General features: G+C 46.5%; 1 protein-coding gene across 4 annotated transcripts in view; it reads right to left on the bottom strand.

Moving 5' to 3' along the window:
* MBNL2 (muscleblind like splicing regulator 2) overlaps positions 1-24,939 on the bottom strand; it is a 563,412-nt gene that overhangs the window by 483,627 nt on the left and 54,846 nt on the right. For all 4 annotated transcript variants that reach the window (XM_069204579.1, XM_069204591.1, XM_069204575.1 and 1 more), the window contains exon 2: positions 780-847. The gene's annotated coding sequence lies outside the window, so the exon portion shown is untranslated. The remainder of the gene's footprint in view (positions 1-779; positions 848-24,939) is intronic.

The raw sequence follows: 24,939 nt of genomic DNA, 5'->3' as shown, positions 1-24,939 counted from the left end.
GCTGGTTCCTTGAACTACAGCCCTTTACCTTTCAGGTCCGTCACATCCCCGGGTCCCGTCAATGTCCCGCTGACTTTCTCTCCCGCTGCCCGGACTCCACGGTCCTCTACAAGTCCCGTTCATGGGATGGGGTATGTAGGCGGGTGTCGCGCACCTCCTCCGTCCCCATTTCGCGTCGTCAAGGAGACGCGTGGGGGCGGAGAACTCGATCGGCCCCGGACTTCCGGGTTGCCGCGTCTAATAACAGGGAGGACGCCGAACCGGAGGAGCAGGAGGCGAGCGGAGCAACCGAACCGGAGGAGCAGGAGGCAAGCAGAGCAGCCGAACCGGGGAAGGAGGAAAAGGGCGAGGACACCGAACGGGAGGAGGTGGAAGCCATCGGACCAGAACGAAGTGCAGAGAGGAAGCCCAGCCCCGGCGCTGGAGCTGAAGAGCAGCCGAGAGGAAGAGAGACATCCTGCCACGACCCAGGAGGGTCGTGGCTAGACAAGGTACGGGCCATATTCAGGGGCACCAACAGTAAAAGGGCAAGGGGGAGGTGGAAGGAGGAAAAGGAGACTGGGGAGGGCAGAAAGGGAATAGGGCAGGCTATTCTGGGTGCCGGGACTTGGGGAATCACAGACCACCCTCCCACCCTATCACTAACCTGACAAAATCACAATAACAGGCTGCTTCTTTAGTCCTAGCCCCAGTTAAAACACCACCTCCTGTAATTCTTGTTCTCACACTCCCCCTGCACTAACATACTAATAGTGATGATAAGCTACCGTCCTACTTACCTGGACATATCCTTTTGTTCTTCCGAGAGTCCACGAGAACCCAGAAGAAGCTACCTGAAGATCGCCACCTAAAAGGAAGAAAGAAAGAGCGTTAAAGACTCTTACAAGACAACCCACACCAATAACAGAAAATTCCGCAAAGAAAACTCTAGACGACGTATCGTCATTATTATTATAATATCTGTCCTATAATAAATAAACTGTGTATACGCCCTGTTAGGGCCCTAAAATCCGAGTCCGAGTCCTCTGTACCACTGAGCCCAACCCCACAGGAAGTTAACAACAATTGTAGATAAGATGTCAACTGATTTTTCAGGTGAAATTGCTCCTAGTGGACACAGAAATGGTTGCTGCAAGGTCTATGATTCTTTAGAATCAGCTTGCATTAGACATCCTTTTATCAAAGGAGGGCAGTGGCTGCAGAGTTTTGAAATCACAGCACTGCTGCACCTATATACCCAATAACAGCAGGGAGATGAGATATTTATCTAATGTGGCAAGTGTGAAAAATGACTTAAGTGATCTGAAAGAGACAAATGTTTGGGAAACAATAGGTGAAGAATTCTCTAAAGTATGATCTTGATTTGTTAACTTGGCAAATGGTTTTGTGAAGAATGATCCTGAAACCTTTATTGATTGTGACAGTGTGCATAATTTGTGCACTTGGGGTTTACAAAGCTTACACTTTCTGGAGAAAGCAAAGAATAAACAGAAGAGGGAAGAAATGAAAATAGAGAATATAAGAGGCAGGTATAATCAGATAATGAAGAGGATTGGCAATTATTGCAAACCTAGATCTATGCATCTATCAAACTACAAGGTTTCGATTTTGTCTCATTGTAAATGAGAATAGCTCTTTTGTAATGGCATAGATTGCCGTCAGAGGTGGGATTCAGAGAGATCAAACTGTATTAATACATTAGTGGCATAGAAGTTAGCATATGGTGATAAGTTAACCTGCTTTTAAAGCCTAACAGGGAAAGTAACACGAGTTGCAAAATGTGCACATTTGAATTATGGTGAACTATGTGGCCACCATTGACATTGTGCACCACCTTTTACCATGAGGGTTTTGCACTTTTATTAAATTAAATTATTAAAATGAATTCATGTTAAGAATGTTTTTTTAAAATGAAGAACAATAATTGAAGTGTTAGAAAAGAATACGAATTACTCGTACTTATATCCGAATACATAGTTTTCATTAATGTAAATTTCGCGTATGCAGAAAAATAAATGCACAATTAAAATTGGCTCTAACATGTTATAAGTGATGTTTGCGGATAAATAATTTGCTTTGTATGTATGAATTGTAAGGTGCACAATAGATTTATTAATGTATTATTGTGTATTAAGGCTTCCTGGACTTGAGTAGGCCTGGAAAATTCATTTTGCAGGAATAAAGGAAAAGTTCCCACTGACCTGAATTATTTTCCTAGTTTGCTAATGTGAATGTTGAATGTCCTATTATTGTAGGCAAGAAACATGTTTTAAGAATGACATTGTTGCTTTATTTGTTCTAGCTGTCAAACAGGACAGGAAATTTGTAGTTCGCTTGTGAAATGAATTAGTTTAGTTTATTGTGTGCCGTGAGAAAGGATCTCAAGTAACAAATAATTAGAGACTTTTGTTACTAACATATGAAACCACCCTATGACAATGCATTTTTTGCTGAGAAGATTCTTAAAAGTATCAGAATTTGGTGGTACCATCTGCAGTGATTGAATGCTGAATCTGACGTCCAAAGTGTGCTCACCTGAAGGACCAATCAAATGGATTTTGGTTATTCTAATTAGTGAGAAACTTGGAGTTTGGAGTCAGGTGTTTAGTTAGTGTTGTTGGAGCCAGTCTTTGATGGTCTCAAAAACTGTCCAGAACTCTGTCCACACCTGTCCTAAGTCTGTTGTCACATCTCTTCACTAAGTCCTGATGTGTTTTCTCATAATAGTCTTATCCGCCCTACTCTGCTATGTGGTTAAGTATTAATAAGGCCAACTAATTCTGAACTGCTGATCTGTCCTATGTGCAGCTCGTGTGCTGCACTGTCCTGATACTGTTGTTAACTGACGCCTAAAGAAAGTGACCATCCTACCTGATGAACTGCTCCTAGCTGTTGTCCCATGAAGAAAGGTATAACTAAATGTTTTTTCTTGTTGTTTTTAGTTAATGACTTACACCAGTATATATTTTAGTAAGCTGTCCTAGTTAGATGTTTTTTCAAATTACTTTTGTCTTTCATTTAATCTTGCTTGTCGGCATGTGTTAGCTCGTTCACACATATGCTAATCCCAACTGTGGTTAGTGTTAGGAATGGCACAACTTTGAAACCTGAAATTGAATGTCAACATGTATTTTGATGATTTACTGATGTCAGCATCACAAAAGGATGATGGATGGAGTGCTGAACAATGCAAACGCTCACCCCAGTCTCAGACCTGGGTTTAATCCATCTTTTTTTGCTTACCATGCCACCCCAGTTTGGACCGAGCCATATTCAAATCAGTCTTGACCCTGTTCCTCATAGGAACAGCCCACCCCAAACTGCCAGGCCAGGTCCTCCCAAGGCAGAAAACAAGCATACTTGGACCAGTTTCAGGGTATAACCCTTCATCAGCCAGGCTAGCATGAATCCAGTGGCACAGTGACCATGGGACCCACGTCTGGGCATCCCCTTCCCACTTGGTGAAACTTTAGCAACACATCCTTTTGTGTTGCTAAAGTTTTGGGATTGTAATAAAGCTTTTAAACTTTACTTGGTTTAGAGTTCGATTTAATGTTAAAGTGCTTCTGATGTCTAAAATTGTTTATGGTATAATGTCATTGATTTGTTATTGAATGATTCTAACTACTACACTCTTCGCCAAGTCCAAAGATCCAGTGCACCTCAGTAGGTGAGATTGGTGATGGTGTCTTCCCAGGTCAACAGTGGTTGTTGAACCTGAATCGTGGAGTAAATTCTTCCCGAACCGTTGCGTGCTAGCAATGTCAACAGGAAATTCAGATAAATCCACACCAAACATAGGGGGTGATTCTAACTTTGGCGGGCGGCGGAGGCCGCCCGCCAAAGTTCTGCTGGCAGAATCCCGCTACGCGGTCAGAAGACCGCCGCAGTAATTCTGAGTTTCCCGCTGGGCTGGCGGGCGACCGCCAGAAGGCCGTCCGCCAGCCCAGCGGGAAACCCCTTCCCACGAGGATGCCGGCTCCGAATGGAGCCGGCGGAGTGGGAAGGGTGCGACGGGTGCAGTTGCACCCGTCGCAATTTTCAGTGTCTGCTATGCAGACACTAAAAATCTGAGTGGGGCCCTGTTAGGGGGCCCCTGCAGTGCCCATGCCATTGGCATGGGCACTGCAGGGGCCCCCAGGGGCCCCACAACACCCGTTACCGCCAGCCAGGTTCTGGCGGTCAAAACCGCCAGAACCAGGCTGGCGGTAAGGGGGTCGGAATCCCCAGGCAGCGCCGCCATGGAGGATTCCTCAGGGCAGCGGGAAACCAGCGGAACACCGCCGGTTTTCCGTTTCTGACCGCGGCTGTACCGCCGCGGTCAGAATGCCCTGGGATGCACCGCCAGCCTGTTGGCGGTGCATCCGCGGTCGTTGGCCCTGGCGGTAGTCTACCGCCAGGGTCAGAATGACTGCCATAATGTTTCTGGATTTGGTCCTGAGACTGTGCAAGACTTTGACTTTCAACTGTCATCCTCTGAAAATCATTGAGATAGATTCTATTTTACTAATGCATTAGTGGCACAGAAGTTAGCATATGGAGACTTACAAGTTTCATTTGAAAGCCTAACAGAGAAATGAACATGAAATGGAAAAATGTGCATGTTTGAAATATGGAGGACATTGTGACCTCCATTTGTTCTCAACATCACATTTCCCATAGAAATCATTGTGCATTTATATTCAATTGAATTCGTAATATGAACTAATATTGGAAGTATTATTTTTAGAGATGCAGTAGAAATAAATATGTTATGAATATAAAATGAATGTGAATTAATCGTCCTTATACTTTAATTTATATGACATGAGATACATGTGTGCAGAAAATAAATGCACGTTGAAACCGTTCCTAATGTTGTAAATAATGATTGCAATTAAATAATTTGTTTTGCATACTTGACTCATATTGTAAGGTGTGCAATAGGATTTACATGTAATAATTGCATTAAATTGTAATTAGGCTTTCTTAGCTACGCTAGGCATGAAGATTCATTTTTGCAGCAGTAGAAGAAAAGGACTGATTCCTTCTGTTCCCTCTGACCTGAATTATTTACTAGGTTGCTGATGTGTTGGTGAATGTCCTATTGTATTAAAGATGGAGAACATGTTGTAGTTAATAACAAATGTAACAGTATTTGTTCGAGCTGTTGAACAAAATAGGAAGCCTTATTAATTTCACGTGAGAACCGTTTGAATCTTCCTGTGTACTGTGGGAGAGAATCCCAAAGTTTCAATTGATAAATAAAGGTAATATTTTGGCGAAACTGAATACGTTGAAACTGATGACTTCACATCTTCCCTGAGAAAATCCGAAATAGTTGCAAACCTGATGTGCATCTAAAATTTGAATTGAATATTGGTTAACATGCACAAGATGAAAGGACCAATCAGAAATGTGTGGACTTATCTAGTTAGGGAGAGACTTTTGATACTTTTAGTTAGTCGTGGCTTGCTGATGTTCCTTGATGTGGTGCTGCTTATTCTCTCTCCCCTATGATACGCAGATGTTTTCTGAAGAATTAAAATCATCCTTTCTAATTGCTCCATTTTCATATGCTGTTCAGTATTAATATGCCCAACAAATTCTGAAATGCTGACCTATCTATTGATGATGCGAAACTGTGAACGCTTTGATCGTCCAACCTTTCCTGTCTGTTGTCCCATGAGGAGAGGTATGTAAATTCAGTGTGATTTCTTGTTTCCTTTTCAGCTTAGATAATGACACCAGTGTTTTTTATAGTGAACTGCCCTAGTTAGATGATTTTTCCAAATTATTTTTGTCTCTTATTTTGTTTTGCTCACATATGAGGGACAATCCCCATACATGCAAGTCCAACATTTGTATCAGGGATGAGGATGGCCCAGCCCTGAAACTGATTGTTAGCAATTGAGTTTGATGATAACTGATGTCACCATCATCTGCTGTGAAATCTGATTTTGATGTGCATATATCAGTTATGTTAATTTGTGTTAGTCTTTTAGAGTGTTAGACAGTACCGATGTTTAGTAGACTGAATCTCTTTAGATGTTTTGGTCAACCTAGGGTTTTCATGTATGCTTATAACTTACTTTTGCCACCATCTGTGTTGCTTTGGCTTTGTGGTTGTAACAAAGCTTTGAAACTTTATTTAGTTTGGAGTCTTGTTTGCGTGGCCAAATTGGTCATGGTATTTACAATTGTTTATAATTTCCATGTTATTGATCTGTGTCAAATGAAACTGATTACCACATTCCTTACTGAGTCCAAAGATCTGATTGACCTCTAGTGGAGGTGGGACGAGAGGTGGTGTCTCACCAGAGCAAATGCGGTTTCTGAACCGAAGGGGGGAAGACGACCTCCACGAGCGCACCAGCAGTTGTGGTAGCAGGGTTACGGTTTTGCCTCATGCAGAGGGGAGTCAGATTTCACCCACAATGTGAGTTGTTTTTTATGAAGAGTATGGGTAGATGAAATTCCAGAGTTGTGAGATAGGTGTACGATATGTGTTTCGAGTGGAGTTTGTGCTTGCAATGCTTTTGGATAAATTGTGGTGAAGTGTATTGTGAAGTGAGTAGGGAGTTTGCGTACTCAAAATAAATGAGTAGGGAGTTTGCGTACCCCAAGTAAGAGAGTGAGGAGTTTGCGTACTCCAAGTGAATGTCATGCTTAGTGCTCAAAATTGCCCACTTGATTGATGTTGTTTACGGGTCCTGCGTGGCCTAAGACTTTGGCGTTTAGCACAAGTGTATGAAGGCACTTGGTTAATTTATTGTTTGCAATTAGGTGTTGGTTGATTGAGCGCTGCAGACAATACCAGTAGACTCCTTGAGTGTGTGAGTTGTTGGTTGGTTTTAGATGAACCCTGAGTGCACAGGGAGAATCTGTATCAACTGGAGTGAGATTTGCTGGTCAAATCTTACTTGCGCATGTGTGAAAACCACAATCCAAAGTGCACCTGTGCAGCTTTCAAAAAGTTGGAGTCCTACCCGTAGTGAGCAGACAGGTTTGGTTTTGTACTCGTAATATTTGCATTTAGGGTATATGTGAGAGGTGTATGAGACGGCTCTGAAGTGAGTCGAAGCTGCAAAGCGAAGTGAGTGTGACATCATTTGGTCCGCGCTGGCATTGGTAGGTTAGTGAGAAGAGCGTTGCATGGATTCGTGGACAAGACTGCAATGCAATAGGCGGAGGACAGCTTGCAAAAAGGATTGTGGGATTGAAAAGTACTTCCTGGTTTCATAGAATTTGTTATTGTGAATTAAATTTGTGTAAAAATTAAGTTTTTCAAAGCTTTAAGGAGTGCTTTGAGAGGAGATGTTTTTATTCCAGTTAGAGAGGGTGAACCTACTCCATCTGAGGATACACTAGCATTTGAAGTAATGGAAGAAAGAGGAGTTTCAGCTTGTCTTTAGGTAAAGAAGCAGTGCAAAATCACCAAGGAGGAAAGTACCTTAGCTTTCCCCTGTTAAAGGACTTTCAGTTTAAGGATATTAGGATATAGGAGGAGGGTGTTGTATGATTGAAACCCCTTCCTAGACCTGCACAATTTGAAGTACTTGCCATTTGAGAATAAGTTGCGAAGCAGAAATAGCTTCAGAAATTTGAGAGAAGGCTGAGGAAAGCAGAAAAGATGTTAGCAGAGAAAAGATGGGATGCAGAACAGAAAATTTGGAGAGCTGATAGGTTACATGGAGTAAAATTATTCCCGGCAAAAACACAGGAAGGTGTTGGAGGTGTTAAATCTAAAATCAAGAAGAAACCTGCACAAGACCTAGAGCAGAAGTTAGATGAACATAAAAGGGGTGACAGCCACCGAAAGTGATTCAGATGACGAATTTATAACTTATCTTTTGCAGAATCATCCCCAACCGTATAATGCAGTTGAATCAATAAATCAGAATGTAGCCCGAGTATGGCCACAGCTCCAGTTACGTAAAGCCTGTTTCAAATAGCTCCAAATGTACCTACTGCTACTGTAGCTCAGGTGCCAGCCATTTATCTGACAGTTGCAGTTGTTAATACAGCCCAAAATATCACAACCCCAGTTATACCACAGCCAATTCAGAATTCAGGAGTGACTCAAATGACACCTGCACAAATTGTGACTCAGAGACAGACAATATGTATTCCCCGGAAACAAAACCGCAGAATGTCACCCCAAATATGTGAAACCAGACTTTTGGTACAGTATTAACTGGTCAAGGTACAGGACTAATGTTCCCACCAAGTCAAACAAATTTGTCAGGACTGGATGCATTGACAGTTCCTGTAACAATAGGTCCAGTCATCCTGTGGTATGCCCAGGGTAATAATGGGAGTGGTTCACGGACTCCAAATCCGGTATCGGCAGTACATTCTCCTTTGGAAACTAATGCAGAAATGGAAAGACTGAGCACTACTGTGCCAGCTATGACTCCTATGAATTTTACAGGTTCTTACCAAACATGTGATAAAGCAGGTTTGTCATGTCCCCCATGCTCCATAGTTTCATCTGTGTTGGCACAGCCTGTACCTCAAGGTAGTAATAATATTAGTTTACAAGGATTAACAGCTCAACAACCAACTGAATGGTTAAACAGTTTAAGTGGAGTATCAGTTTCAGGAAACACACCAGATGGAGAGAAGACACTGAATACAGCTAGACTAAAATTGGAATTGAATAAAATGATTGAGTGAACACTTGAATTGCACATATTAGATTCTTACTATGAGAACAAGTTGTGCTTTATAAACAAGGATGTCTCACGTCGTGCAGGACAGATTAAGGGAAGTTATCTGATTTGGCATAGAAATATGAAATTGAGATGAATTAATCCAAATAGTTAAAAAGAAGTTGCAGGTTTGAATTTGATTCTAAAGACATTGTAAACATGAGATCACCCGGTATGAAAATTCACAGTAAAGAAATGATTTAGAGCAATCAAACATGGGGAGCATTGGATTAATGGGAAGGCAGATGCGCAAAGGAAAGAGATCAGAAGAAAAAACTGCCCGTACCTTTAAGTGATGCAAAGCAGGCTGACTGAGCTGTAATAATGATGCCAATGTGAGAAATTCCCGGAAGGACTTTTGTTCATGTCCCATGGAGCAGATAAGACATATTGTCATTTACTAATGATTATCTGAAGTTGAGAGAAAAGCCAGTGGAATAGTACCAAAAAATTGAGAGGTTTGTTAAGTTTGCAAAGTGTTTGTTGTAAGATTTGAACACTTTATTTGAAATTGTGGTTCCAGTAGATTTGTGGGTTAAATCTAAGCAGAGCATTGATTGGCCAACTTGAGAGCCGCCAAGGGATACAGCAATGGGTGCACTGTCTGAAGAGGTGATGAAAAGTTATTATAAGGTGATTGCATTTTTGAAAACTAGAGTTTCTCCTAAAGGTGTTGACTGGCAGAGAATTGACAGGACAGCTCAGGAGTCAAAGGGATCTATTTATGCTTATTATGAGAGATTGTTAAAAGCATTCAAAGAATACAGTGGTACAGAGGTTATTGAGCTGAGAGATAAGATACATTTTGTGTTCAGATTTGTTCAAGAACTGAAGAATCATTTGGTTTGTTGGCTGGGTAAACCGATTGATGAAGTACTGCAGTATACAACAAAAACTGTAGTGATTCAATTGAATTGAAGCAGAAGAGATTAAAGGAGAAGGCGATGGTGATGCACATTTAATCTGCCCAAGCAGCCGGTATGCAGGGTTCGCAAGGAGTGATGAACACATGAGGAATGCAGGGAGTATAACAGTAGGGCAATATGGTGCCTCAATTTAGAGGTAGAAGTCGTGGAATTCGAGTAGATACAAACTGGAATGTGGTTGATTTTCAAAACATGAAGAAAATGCTTCCTTGTTATGTGTGCAGGAACATCGGACATTGGAAATGGGATTATCCTTATAATAGTGTAAATAATTTGGTGCAAGGCGGTGGTGTTGCGCAGATGGCTGACAACAGTCATTTTCAAAATCAAAAAGTAAAAAGGCCCTGAAATCAAAATATGAATGTTCCTAGAGGAGCTGTACAATGCATGTTCTCCAGCAACAAGTACAATTTCCCCAACAACAAATTCGGGCCCCACAGCAAATGCAGATTCCAAAAGCTCCGATGGCAAAGCAACAGGTGTTCCTCGACAGAACGCAAAGGAAAAAGCAAATGCAAATGTAAATCAGTTAATCACACAATACCCGTTGATGGATTTCAGTGATGATGAAGTGTGTGGAGAATATCTGAGTGAGAGTTCAGACGAGGAAGAAGGTGTGTTGGCTGGCTCCGTGGAAGTAGATCAACGTGGTCCTTATGTGAATGTAAATGTTATAGGTCATGATGTTTCATTTCTGGTTGACACTGGAGCAAACCATTCCACGGTCAGGTCTGGAAGGACAGTTCAGGTAGTACGAGTAGCAAACCAGCATTTGAAAAACCTTATCACGGAATACATTCCGGTCAAGAGAGGAACCTTTGAGGATTTACACCAATTTGTAGTCTGTGATTCAAGTACTGTGAGCTTGTAAGGAAGAGACTAGCTATGCCAACTAAAATGATCCATCACTTTTACTCATGAAGGGATAGCGATTCAAACAAATAGTGATGATGAAATTTCCTGTCAACTTGATGAGATGTATCTTCTCATTTCATTGTTTCCTGTTAACACAGTTAGAGGCTTACCTGATGAATTACAAGACACTGTAATGTTGAGAAATTGGGATCTCTCTGGAAAAGATATTTGACTCATACGAGGTGTTGACCCAGTCAAAGTAACTGTAAAGCCAAATGCAGTCTTTCCCAAAACGCCACAGTATAATAAGACCCCAGAAATAAGGGAGGGAATTACTCCAATAAATACAGACTTTGTTGAGCAAGGCGTTCTAAAAGTAGAAAGGGGTAGCCTATGTAATTCTCTTATTATGGGATTGCGAAAGCCAAGTGGAACATACCGCAGGATTTGAGAAAGGTGAACAAAATTGTGGCACCTGTTGTCCTGTGATACCGAATCCAACAGTGATTTTATATCAGGTCCAATTGTGAAGCAGAATGGTTTTCTGTTGTTGATTTGTCCCAAGCTTTTTTCTCAGTGCCCTTACATGAAGACAGTCAGTTCTCATTTTCATTTAAATTTGGCAGCCGTGTGTATTTGTGGTGATGTACTCCACAGGGATTCTCAGAATCACTGTCCATTTTTTTTATTTTTATTAAATGTTTTTATTTGAGTTTTAACAGAAACATAGCATAGCCAGTTAAATCTTACATAGCAATCTCTTTGCAATGCATCAAGACTAAAAACGTGTGTCAAACATCCCCAGCCCTCCTTCTCCACCCAAACCCCAACACAACACCCATCAGCACGTTGAGCAGTCCCTAAGTTCATGTATCTCATCCCACTCATCGTTCTCTGCGGTCTCACTTTTTGCCATTTGTCAAGGAGTGTCTCCCTCCTCTCCCCATGAGTCCCTACGTGACCTAATCGCCACCTCTCTGGGGAACATCAGTGCCACCTCCCAGTCTATATCTTCCATCTGTCCCAGTTCTGCCTCCCATTTATTGCGCAGGTGTATCAGAGTATTTGGCATATTGTTGTTAATAGTCTTATATTATAGGAATGTCGCCTTAGCCTCTATCCCACCCATTAATAGTCTGCCCTCTAGAGGAGCGCAGTCTGGTATTCCCTCTCCCGGGAGACCCTCCACTCTCCATGCATGTCTTAGGCGTGTGTAATAATAATGCTGTGTGTTGCTCAACTCAAATTCAGTTTGAATTGACGCAAACGTCCCCGACTTCTGAAATGCCAATCTGGTCCCAGCATTCAAAACCTTCAAATGTCTTAATTTCCTTCAACCAGCCCCCTTGCCAGAGTGAGGTCTCTTTAGTGGGATGCCTATGCCACCCCATCGTCTTGTTTGCTCTCTTCCAAGCCTTCAGGGCCGCCTGTGTGGCTGGAAGAAGATGTCTAATCCCACTTCCCTCATATAGGAACTGCCTGCACGACCTCCTATCCCATTTGAACTGCTCTGGGTGGAAAGTGGGATGTTCCTCTGATGCGAATATCCAGTCGTTAACATTGACCAGATGTGCCGCCCAGTAATACGCCTCTATATCGGCAGAGACAATCCCCCTGCGTATTGATTGCGTTGTAGCGTCTTAAGAGCTATTCTAGGGTGTTTCCCCTCCCAGAGGAAGAGCCGCAGATCACGATCTATGACCCTGAACAGGCTTGAGGGGATCTGATAGTATGTGTTTTGTAGAACATGTAGGAGCCTTGGTAGGGGAATCATTTTAATCATTACCACTCGTCCCATCAATGTAAGAGGCAGTGTTTTCCATCTGTCTAAGTGCGTCCTGCACTCCTTCATCACCCTCCCCAGGTTATGAGCATGGCACCTGTCGGCTACGTGTGTCACGTAAATGCCAAGATAAGTGAAGCCTTCACCTGTACATTGCAGCCGTATCGGCAACGGGGGGAGCAGAGCATTTCCTCACGGTGCATAAAGAATTGTTTTATCCCAGTTGATACAATACCCTGAGTGAATCCCATATTCCTCAAGCAGGAGAAAGAACGTTGGGAGGGAGATCTCTGGGCGAGTTATGTAGAGGAGGGCATCATCAGTGTATAAGGAAATACGTTCCTCTTCATCTTCCTCCTCTCTTAGTTTAAAACCATGAAGGCTCGGGCAGGTCCGGATCTTACATGCTAGGGATTCCAGGGTGAGGGCAAACAGTAGGGGGGACAGCGGGCATCCCTGTCTCGTGCCCCGTGCAATGGGGAATTCAGAGGAGAGGACTCCGTTTACCCTCACTGCCGCCACTGGGATGCAGTAAAGCAGGCGCACCCACCATCTATATTTTGGTCCAAAACCAAATTGTGTTAGCGTAGCCTCCAGGAAGGGCCAGTGCACTGCATCAAAGGCTTTCTCCGCATATAGGGCTAGAAATAGGTGGGGTTCAAGTCGATCCATGTTGGTGGCCAGCCAGACATGCGCTCGCCTCAGGTTGTGTCTTGTGGAGCGGCCAGGCATAAAGCCAGTCTGGTCCATATGAACTAGTGGTGGGATAACTCCTATTGTGCGAGTTGCCAATACCGTGGCCAAAACTTTCACCTCCACTTTTAGCAGAGATATCGGTCTGTATGATGCACACTGCCATTTGGGTCTCCTCTCTTTATATATCACTACTATCTCAGCCCTGCTTAAGTCCGGGGGTAGGACTTCCTGCTCATGAGCCTCCAAAAACATAGTTTGGAGATGGGACGCTAATACATTGCGGAATCTCTTAAAGATCTGCGCTGGAAACCCATTTGGGCCTGGGACTTTGCCCGATCTAAGCCTCGTCAGTGCTGCTGTGATTTCATCTAATGTAATGTCTCCCTCTATTCCTTCCCGTCCCTCAACATCCAAGACAGGAACATCTATACTGTCCAGATATTCAGTGATGCGGTCGGGATTTTCTAATGGTCTTGCCCTGTAGAAGTCTCTATAATAACAAGCAAAGGCCTCTGCGATATCTTTGTCAGCGGACACCCTGATCTCGTCTTGTGACTCCATCTCTTGTATCCATCTAGCCTCCATTTCCTTCGTCCTGAGCCAGGCCAATAATTTCCCAGCTTTGTCCCCAGTCTCGTATGACCTGCATTGGACCGGCCTGCGGACGATTCCTAGCCTCTTTCTCTGCTGTCGCTCGATATTCAGCTTTCACCATCTCGAGTTGACGAAGGAGCATGGCTGTAGGCTCAAGCACTACTGCTCCCTCTAAATCTAGGAGCTTGCCTTCCATATTTCTTAGCTGTTCATTGGCTTTTCGCCTTTTCTGAGCTACTAGATTTTGTGCTCTGTCTCGGAGTACTGTCTTGTAAGTCTCCCACAGCGCCACCGAAGAGCCGACAGTCCCTAGGTTTTCTTTAAAATATAGGTCAGTATCTATCCTAAGTCCCTTCACCACCTCACAGTCCTGTAGATCCCAAGCGCACATTCTCCACCCCATGCGCCCCTTCAGTCGTCCTCCCAGACGTACCATCAAAGGGGAGTGATCCGACAGTCCCCTTGCCAGGTATTCAGCTTGGTGTATTCTGCCTACCTCTCCTGCCGGGGCAAAAATATAGTCTAAACGGGAGAAAACCTTATGAGCCTCAGAGAAATACGAGTACTTTCTGTCTGTTGGATGAGCCCGTCTCCACAGATCCGACAACCCCAGTGCTACAATGAATTCACACAGCGGGGAAGCAGGGCTCGTGGACGTCCCGCCCCCGATCTGTCTACACCTGTTTCCATCACATCATTGAAATCTCCTCCCAGTATGTGGTGTGGAGAAGAGGACCCCAGCATGATCTTTGCTACCTGCTCCAGAAGGGGGCCCTGGAGTCTTGGTGGGGCATACACACTCATCAGCGGGACCTCTCTCCGTCCCCAGAACCCCTCCACTCCTACATATCTACCATCAGGGTCCTCCCATCGACGGGTGACACGATAGGGAGGGGACCGACGGATCAGGATCGCTTCTCCCCTGGAGCCAGACGTGTATCCCACATCTGCCAGCACTACATACGGGCCTCTGCTCAGAAAAGCACACCTCGTGCCCCTGAGATGAGTCTCTTGGAGGAGTACTATATCAGGGTTCTGTCTTTTAATATATTGGGACACTAGTCCGCGCTTAACCTTGTCCAACAGGCCATTCACATTCCAAGAGAGGATAGTAAAGCCCTGTTCATTTTCGGAGGGCATCGTCCCATCTTCTTTCATGGGGGCCATCTAAAACGTCTAATCATAGTAGCTAAGCTCTGTGGCCACTCAGACCTCCAGGAGCTTGAAAGAGGGGATAGAGGAACAACCTCTCCAATCATGCAATGCTCAACTATTTGTGTCTGTGGGTTAAATGTGTAACGTGACAGCAACAATGGAACTAACCTTGTTATAACAGAACCCCCTCCCACCCCCCTCCCCACCTCCCTTTGGCCCCTGTGAGTGTACATCTCTACTCTCCTACCCCACAAGAGACAAGAGGTCTGTAGCCCCCCTCCCCTACCCTACCCTCCCAACAATACAAACTTGTGGAACATGTTTAAATGGGGAATGTGCCACAGAAACAGGTGGCACTCCAGCTGTTTAGTGTTCAAACAAGAAAACCTTATTTCTCTTGTATGCAACCCCCTATCACCACCCCCTTAGTCTTAAGAGAACCTTAGTCCTCTGGGGGAGGGGGGGCGGCGAAATGGTATTGTCTCTACACGCTCCTCCGACCTCCATTCATAGAACTACCCCTCCGGACCTCTGGGCCTCTGGGACCTCTTTCTCCGCCTCCATAGTGTCAATAGCCTCCAATAGTGGGTGAGGGGACTCCCTCCCCCCGGGTCTTATCGACACCCAGGCGCCAGCAAGCCCGCGGCTGTATCTCCACCCGGCCTCCGAGTGCTTGCGCTGCGATTCCCCTCTGAGTCAGTAGTGTCCGCTTCCCTTGCTACCCTCCAGGGAAGGCACCTCGGCGTGTCTCTGCCAGTTCTCTGTCTTCCCCTTCCTCTGCGCATCGGGAGGGACCAATCCTTGGGTCTCGCACTCTCCCCCCTCGGAGTCCCCTCTCAGTCTCTTCACTCTCTTTTCTAGAGAGCCGGGGACGTTCCTCAATCCATCCCCAGGCCTCTTCCGGCAACTGAAAAAAGAAAGTCTTTCCCTGAAACAGGGCCTTTATTTTGGCGGGAAAGAGGAGCATGTACTGGAGCTTAAGACCACGAAGACTGGCTTTAACCGAGTCAAATGGTACGGCATTGTTTCTGTACTTCTCTAGTGTAGTCCGGGAAGACCAGGATCTTAGAGTTGTCATGCCTGATCTCTCCCTATTCTACGTACATCCGTTAGGATCATATCTCGGTCCTGATAGTTCAGTAAAAGGGCTATCACAGGCCTTGGGGGCGCACCAGGCGGGAGCTTCCCCCCAACGCCCTATGAGCACGTTCAATCACAAAGCAGGCAGAAAACGTTTCAGGTGGGAGGACTCTCCTGAGCCACTGCTCCAAAAAACGATTCATATCAGTCCCTTAAGCCCTTCTGCAAAGCCCACAAAGCAGAGATTATTGCGTCTTGATCTGTTTTCAGCATCCTCCAGCCGCCACATTACATCCTTGTTAAGGACTTTGATCTCTGACACCTCCTTTCGCAGGTCCCTGACTGTGTCCTCCATTTCAGATATGACACTTTACGAAGGTCTTGTTGGAGGAGGGAGACCTCCGAATGTACTTCGCCCATTCGCTCCTCCAGAGCCCCCCTTGACGCCTGAATCGCCGAGAGGAGTGCAGTATTGTCCGGGGCCACCACAGGATCCGTCATCGGCATCGGGGGGATCACCACCCTGGTGTAACGGTCCATTTTGCCCTGTCGAGGCTGTTTAGGCTCCTTATCTCGTGCCCTTGGGAGACCTCCACAACAAGCCCCTCTGGCTCACCAACCTCTTAGTGGCCCCCCGGCAGGGCGCGTACCACTGCGTCTGGCCGCAAGCAGAGAACTGGGGGGGGGACCTTCTCGACCTTCCCCTCCCCTGAGCAAGTCAGGCGTTCACCTGCATGGTCTCTCCGCCAAGTCTCTCCTCCTTCTGTTCCCGCAGGGGAGCAGGTGCCCTCCTCAGTTATCTCTGCACCTTCAACCAGGCGTATAGTCTCTCAATCCCACCACTTTCCCACCTCTCTACACATTACTAGCCGATCGCCATCCAACAGGCTCATAGACTTCTCCTGTCTCCTGACTGCTCTCCGTCTCTTACGGGTAGCAGAGCAGCAATGCCCGTCACCCGTCTGCGGCCTCTCAACGCGCCCAAAATCCAAGGGGGGAAATATGGGGGTCGCGCTGCACCATCTCGGCCCGCCCAGAGCAGATCCTCAAGGGCCAGTCAGTCTACTTGCATCCAGCAGCGCCTCTGGGGGCCTCGGGAGCAGATCCCTCAATCCATGGGCCTCGCCATAGCCTCTCTTACCACCAGGGTATACTTCTCTCTTTGTTCCTCCGCTGCCCAGCTCCGGCACTGGAGATCCAATTTTACTGACAGCAGCGCACAGGAGCCACCCCTCGCCGCCTGACCCTCTGCTCAACAGCGGGCCTCCAGCTGGCCCCAGACCCAGGTGTTTCCTGGGAGGCCTCAGCTGGGAGTCCCGCAAACTACGGGCCCAATCTTGATTGTCCCTCCTCTCCGATGCGCCTCCCCCTCACCGCCTCTTTCACGGTGGGAAACCTCTGCGTCTCCCCGGCGACCGCGGAGGATCACCTTGATCGCCTCGCACTCCACCGGCCGGGGGCCACACAAAGAGAAGGGGGGAACCCCTCCCTTCCGATTCGGTTTTCCCAGAGGGGGAAATAGTGTATACAGGATATTTTTTGGCAAAGGCCACTACGGAGCTCTTCAAGGAGCGTCTGTCCTCGGAGCCATATTCCCAAAGACAACCATCCCCGTCCATTTTAATCAGATCTTGAAAAATAACTTGTAGTCCTTAATTATGCCATTTCAGTCCACCTTGGTACAATACATTGATGATTTAATGGTTGCATCCAATACACGTGAGGCTTGCAGACAAAGATACCATGGCATTGTTGAATCATTTGGGTGAAAACTGACACAAGATTTCCCCCACCAAATTACACTATTGCCAGAGGGAAGTAAAGTATTTAGGTCATCAAATTGTGAAACGTGGAAGAAAAGTGTCCCAAGAGAGAGTTGCGACTATTATGCCGACAAATTCCTCAGTTATACAGAGAAATGTCAGAATGTTTTTGGGCGTTGTAAGCTACTGTAGCCAATGAATCCCACATTTTTCAGTAATTTCCAAACCACTTCAGAAATTAACACACAAAGACGTTACTGACCCAGTCCCATTTGATGAAGAATGCATGAAAGCTTTCACTGAGTTGAGAGAGAGTTTATGCAGAGCTCGGGCTTTGGCAATTCCTGATTATACAAAAAGTTTACAATGTTTTGTAACAAATGTGATGGTTGTGCTCCTTCTGTTTTGACAGTGGCTTATTTTTCCACCACATTTGATCCTGTCGCTGCAGCTTTGCCTGGCTGTGTCAATAATTTGGCTGCCACTGGTGTAAGTCTTGGTCAATGTGAAGGCATTATGATGAGACACCGTCTAACTGTTTATGTCCCACATTCAGTTGAGGTCCTTTTGACCCGAACCAAAACTCAATATCTGACTAGTGCCCGTCTTACACATTATGAGTTATTAATTCTTGGCTCTCCTAATGTGTCTATTAGTAGATGCTTAGCTTTAAATTTTGCTACATTGTTACCTGTTAATGTTTGTGATCCAAATGATGTTAATGAAATGGAATATGACTGCCGCAATGTCACTAAAATATGCACCAAACCCAGACCCGATATTCAGGATACTTCTTCAGAGGAGAATGATCAAGTTGTATTTGTTGATGGATCCTGTTTAAGAGACAATGAGGGTACTCTGAGAGCAGGTTATGCAGTCTGTACCGTCTCAGGAGTAGTTGAAGCTTCATGACTTCAAGGAGTCATTTCTCTTCAAGGAGTCATTTCTGCCCAAGTATCTGAATTAGTTGCCCTTAAGCTGTTTCTGAACATCTTAAAGTGACTATATTAACAGTCAATATGGGTTTGGTGTTGTTCATGACTTAGGGCAGTTCTGGCACCAGCGAGGTTTTAGGACCTCTTCGAGATCACTCATTCGAAATGGGGAAAGAATACACTGTTTACTAGGTGCATTTCAGTTACCTGAGAACATTTAAGTTTTAAAATGCACTGCACACCAAGATCAAATGATTATATCTTGTTAGGCAATGCCTATGCTGACCAAATTGCCAGATACTGTGCACTCAATTGCGTCACCTTCAATGAAGAGTGGGGTTGTGGAAGTGACACAGGTGAGGCAAATCAAAGTTTCCTAATGTCAGTGGTTGATACCTGGGATGAAATTAGGAGATTGCAGGAAGAGGCGACAAAGGAAGAATGCAGAAGTTGGAGTAGAGCAGGCTGTGTACAAAGAAAGGAAGATGATGTCTGGATTTCAAATGAAGGGAAAGTTGCGTTGCCAGATTGTTTGTTAATCTCTGTGGCTAGATATTACCATGGTCAAGTTCATCTTGGCAGAGATGCAATGATTTGCACATTTAAACAGACATGGTACATCCCTAGATTTAAGATTATTGCAGAAGCAGTATGTCACAGATGTGTTACATGTCAACAAATGAATGCAGGAAAATGCACCGTGGTTAATTTGAGCCACATAGGCAGATCTGGAGGTCCATTTAAAAGAATGCAACTTGATTTTATTGAAATGCCTGCCTGTAATGGATTGAAGTATGTGCTTGTAATTGTGTATGTGTTTTCAATTTGGAGAGAGGCCTATCCAACACGCAGGAATGACAGTCTTACTGTTAGGGATGCAACGTTTTCAACAGTCCTCAGAGTGACACAAAGAAAACACAAACACCAGGCAAGGCTCTGGAACAGATTAAATGTTTGTTGAGGAGCCAAGGTTTATTGGCAGGCCAAGGCAGAAGGCTGATGCACATCCCAGTGTTATGTCTTACAAGCAAGCATCTTCTACCCTGAGACATTTAAGTCAGGCAGTTATATATGTTTGAAAGTGCTGTCACAGCAAACCCCAAAAGGGGACATAGTCCAAACATGGGCAAGCATATACAAAATAGAAATGCTGCATATACACAAACTTCAAGTCCACAGAGTAAAATTATACATACTGCGATGTGGGCAAAAAACAGTGAACAGATAACAGGTCAACTGATTGCAGGCATAAGGGAGCTATGACCTTGTTGTAGGTTGGCCTGACTTGATGTACTTAATGTGTAAGGCAGAGCTAAACTTAACATGTTTTGAATAGGGTTGTTTGCACAGCAGGCGTAAGTGTCAGAGAGGTCAGCAGGGAAGTCTTGGGGCAGTGCTAAAATAGTAATATGGAGAAGGGTGTAACAGGGAGTCACCTCGGGTTGCGGAGCTAAACCGGCTGAAAAGTCCCAACCCGTCTGTCCTGTCCCCCGGGGGACGAGCGAGGGAATCACGTCAGTAGGCATCAGGGAGCATACCGACATTGGATAAGATGAAAAGAGGACGGCCGAGGATCAGCAATAGAAAAAGGATGCCGGCTTGAGCATAATGGAGGAAAGACGACACAGCAAAAGAGGAAGCCAGTGCCAATGAGACCCCAAAGGGGAGACTCCACCGGCAGGCGCGACGACAGAGACGAGCAAGAGAAACAGCGGAGCGGAGGGAAAAGGATGCACTGAAACAGGGAAACTCTAGAGACGCAAATGGGCTCAAAACTACATCACATTGGACAATTCAAAATACACACACCTGATACACATACACACACCACACCCACACCCCTATAAAACACACACCCACATTACCAACAACCCTTTCAACGAAAAAAAGATTACGAACAGAGAGAGAGAGAGAGAGAGAAGCCAGGAGCACCCACTCAATCTGAGCCACAGAACACCATCACCCATACACCATCCACGCACCTCACAGCACACACAACAACATATCACCCCACACATCCTCACACATACCACTCACACCACATCCATGGCACCCCAAATACACCCCAGGTTTTCAGAGGAGGAGCTAAGGGTCATGGTGGAGGAAATCATCCGGGTAGAGCCACAGCTATTCGGATCACAGGTGCAGCAGACGTCCATTGCAAGGAAGATCGAGCTATGGTGGAGAATAGTGGACAGGGTCAACGCCGTGGGACAGCACCAAAGAACAAGGGATGACATCAGGAAGAGGTGGAACGACCTACGGGGGAAGGTGCGTTCTGTGGTAGCAAGACACCAGGTAGCTGTTCAGAGGACTGGCAGTGGCACCCACCTCCTCCCCTACAACTAACAACATAGGAGGAGCAAGTCTTGGTGATCATGCATCCTGAGGGCCTCGCAGGAGTAGCAGGAGGACTGGACTCTGGTAAGTCAAATCTTTACTATTATATCCCCACCCTACATGCATGCCATCACAAACTCCTACCCCTACCCTCACACCCATCACTCCACCACCTCACATATACCCCACAATCACAAACTAGCCATCCCAATACCAAGCCCTGAATACCAATGCATGGACACCCATCACAGACCTGCTTGGACACCCATCACTAAAGCATGCCCATTAGAGAGAATCACCTAGCCCACAAAATCACCACGCACACAAGGCAAAGCTGACAGGGCTATCACAACCATATAGGGAAACACACCCATGCACAAGATGGCACACACAGATACAATAACACTGCATTTTTATCCCCACAGGACCCCCACTCAACGTCACCGGAGAGGAGGTGCCACCAACATCCAGTCCCCCCACAGAAGAGGCCCACAGTGATGACAGCAGCTCTGCACGTCTGGATCACCTGGCCCATCAGGGACCTCTGGACAGTCGGTTACCCTGCCACAGTCCCATACCACCACAGAGCCTCCCCCTCATGAAACACCAGCACAGCACCCACCCAGCGGGCCCATACCTATGTCCCCCGGACACGTCAATCAGCAGTGTGTCCACCACTACAGGGACCCCAGACAACCCCACAACCCCAAGAAGATCAGGGATTTGGGGTTTGTGGCACTGGGCACACGGTTCAGGGTACAGAGGCACAGGACAACAGGGAAACTGGGAGGACTGCTGTGCGACGGAGGAGGACAGGCCCAGGGAACTCACTCTCCATGAGGAACTCAGAAACATCCTGGGAGCATACCACCATTCCCAGGAGACCATGGGCCAGATACTGGCCAAGTTGCAGGAGACCCAGCGGCTGCAGGAGGGACAGTACCTGGGGATTAGGGAGGACCTCAAAGACATCCACACCACCCTGGTCACCATTGCAGGGGTGCTATCTGACATGGCCAGCACCATGAGGGAGGCAGTGGCACAATAATGGGCCCCTTGACACTAGCCACACCGATGAACAGCCCTCCAACTCCGCCGGTGCTAGTGAACAGGAGGCCCCACCACAGGACCAACCGGCCACCACCACCCCACCCCCTGCAGAAGGAGAAGCACCCCGCAAACGGTCCCTGCGATCCAGGGAGAAGCCAGAGAACATTGCCAAGACCCCTGCCAGGAAATAAGACTCTCCTGATTGTCACACTTCTGTCCCACTCTGTCACCCTGTACCCCTTGAATTGCCATTGCTCCCCTTCCTATACCCAATTGGACAATGCACCTGTGATACCAAGAGACTGGACTCTACCCTGGGCTTTCCTTCACCAGCAGCCCAGCCCATTGCACATCCCCCATCTACTTATTAGCACTTAAATAAACACCCTTGGAACAAATACAGTTCTGGAGTCGGTCAATTGATTGAAATATGTATTAGTACAACATTCTGAAAACATTGCAAACCTTATGTACACTAATTTATACATTGGTATGACCTGTAGTGGGAAGCAGTAAACATACCAGGAGCCAGAGTGGGGCACAGAGATCTGAAAATAGAGATGCCAAAGGGTACAGTAAGTGGCCATAGACATAAGGAAATCATGCTGCCATGTACAATGTGCAACAGAAACCTGAAAAGAAAAGTGAAGTTACAGTGCCTTACCTGTGTGTCACTGGAAGTACTGCTGTACGATATTAGTTCTGTTGTCCACATCTTCTTCCTCATCCTCCTCTTCCTCACTGTCCACAGGCTCCACCGCTGCTACAAAGACCATCTCCAGGCTCATCTTCCTGCAGAAAAGGCACCTGGCGTCTCAAGGCCAGGTTGTGCAACATGCAACATGCAACAATGATCTGGCACACCTTCTTGGGTGAGTAGTACAGGGATCCACCTGCAGATGGAGGCACCGGAACCTGGCCTTCAGTAGGCCGAAGGTTCTCTCAATAATCCTACTTGTTCACCCATGTGCCTCATTGTAACGTTCCTCTGCCCTTGTCCTGGGATTCCTCACTGGAGTCGGTAGCCATGAGAGGTTGGGGTAACTAGAGTCACCTGCAAATATCGGGGGACAACTGTTAGACACACACTAACCCTTGGGGACAACCCCATAACCGGACACCAAGATATACTGGGTGGAGACCTTGGGCTCACCTATTAGCCACACCCGGTGCCTCTGGAGTTGAGCCATCACACATGGGATGCTGCTATTCCTCAAGATAAAGGCATCATGCACAGAGCCAGGATACTTGGCATTCACATGGGAGATGTACTGGTCAGCCAAACACACCATCTGCACATTGATAGAGTGATAGCTTTTTCTATTCCTGAATAACTGTGCATTTCTCCAAGGGGAGACAAGTGCTACATGTGTACCATCAGTGGTACCAATGATGTGGGGATATGTCTAAGGGCATAAAAGTCAGCTTTCACTGGGGCCAAATCCTCCACTTGGGGGAATACGATGTAGCTGCACATGTGTTTCAGCAGGGCAGACAACACTCTGGCCAACACTTTGGAGAACATTGCCTGAGACATCCATGATGCCATGGCCACTGTTGTTTGGAAGGAACCACTTGCCAGGATATGGAGCACTGACAGGACCTGCACTAGGGGGGATACCTGTGGGCTGGCGGATAGCGGACACCAGGTCTGGCTCCAATTGGGCACACAGTTCTTGGATTGTGGCCCGATCAAGTCTGTATGTTAGGATAATGTGTCTGTCCTCCATGATCGCAAGGTCCACCAGGGGTCTGTATACTGGAGGATGTCTCCATCTCATATCCATCCTCAGCGGTTGAAGCCTAGAGAGGAAAACTGTGAGCAGAGGGTCATATTCGCTTATCAATTGCAATAATAATGCATCTCTTCATTTACAGAACCAGTATGTGAATTGAGAGTCAGTTGATGTGCCAATCTCTGGTGTGACGCAGTTAGGTGCCATCGCCTGTGCCCCCCTGAAATGGCGGCTGCCTGACCTGTGAGGAGAGACAAGCGGAAATGAGGTAATTCTGCTAGAGTTGTGCGCCATTGCGGTAGGCGGTCGATGACCACTGTGCAACTTTGCATTTGTTATCATTGGGCCCTATGGGTTCCAGGAGCCAATGGCGATGTACGCGGCAGGGTATGCCCTGCCGCGGACGTGACCGTCATTTTCTTTCTGATCACTCACTTGCTACCTGACCTTCAACAGGAGAGGACCTACACTGCAAGTGCTGCTGTGGCCTGTGTCTGGAAGCGACAATGTCTCATGTGTCTGGGGAAAGGGCCCTTCCTTCACTGCAGAGGAGTTGGAGAAACTGGTGGATGGGGTTCTACCCCGGTACCATTTACTTTATGGTACTCCAGGCCAAGAGGTGAGTACACTGTATGCACGATGCATGGGGCATGAATGCATGAGAGCTGTGTGTGTAAGCCTCGTGTAAGGTGGGGTTGGCTGAGGGGTCCTGGGCAGAGTGCTGCATGTATGGTGGTCAATGTGTGTGCGTTAGTGGATGGGAGGGATATGATGGGCCATGAGTATGTCAGTCCGGATGGTATTACTAATCCCTTTTCTGCTGTTTTTTTTCTGCAGGTCAGCGCCCATCAGAAAAAGGGTGTTTGCCGTGCCATTGCCAAGGAGGTGCGGACCCTGGGGGGTCTTTGACAGGCGGAGCACCCACTGCTGCAAACGGTGGGAGGACCGGCGCCACTGGGCAAGGAAGAGGGTGGAGGCCCAGCTGGGGCTGGCCTTCCAACGAGGAAGGGGTGCCTGTCGTACCCTGACCCCCCTCTTGCTCCGCATCCTGGCAGTGGCCTATCCGGAGATGGATGGGCGCTTGAGGGCATCACAGCAGCCACAAGGGGGTGAGTACAAATTCTGATTCATGAGTTGGCGCGCGTTAAGGTTTTACGTGGGTGGGGGATGTGGACTGTGGGTGCCCCTAGGCCAGGGTGATCATGGCAGGGTAGGTCCCTTGTTGGGCCGGCTCTGAAGCACTCCAAACCCAATGGTGTTAGTGGGCACCTACTACCGGGCAGGGTCCTGTGGGTTTCAGGTGTGCAGCTGATGGCGTTATTCCATGTCCCCC

Source organism: Pleurodeles waltl, chromosome 8 (genome assembly GCF_031143425.1).
Source record: "Pleurodeles waltl isolate 20211129_DDA chromosome 8, aPleWal1.hap1.20221129, whole genome shotgun sequence".
Lineage (NCBI taxonomy): Eukaryota > Metazoa > Chordata > Amphibia > Caudata > Salamandridae > Pleurodeles > Pleurodeles waltl.
This window is presented reverse-complemented; position numbering and strand designations above follow the sequence as displayed.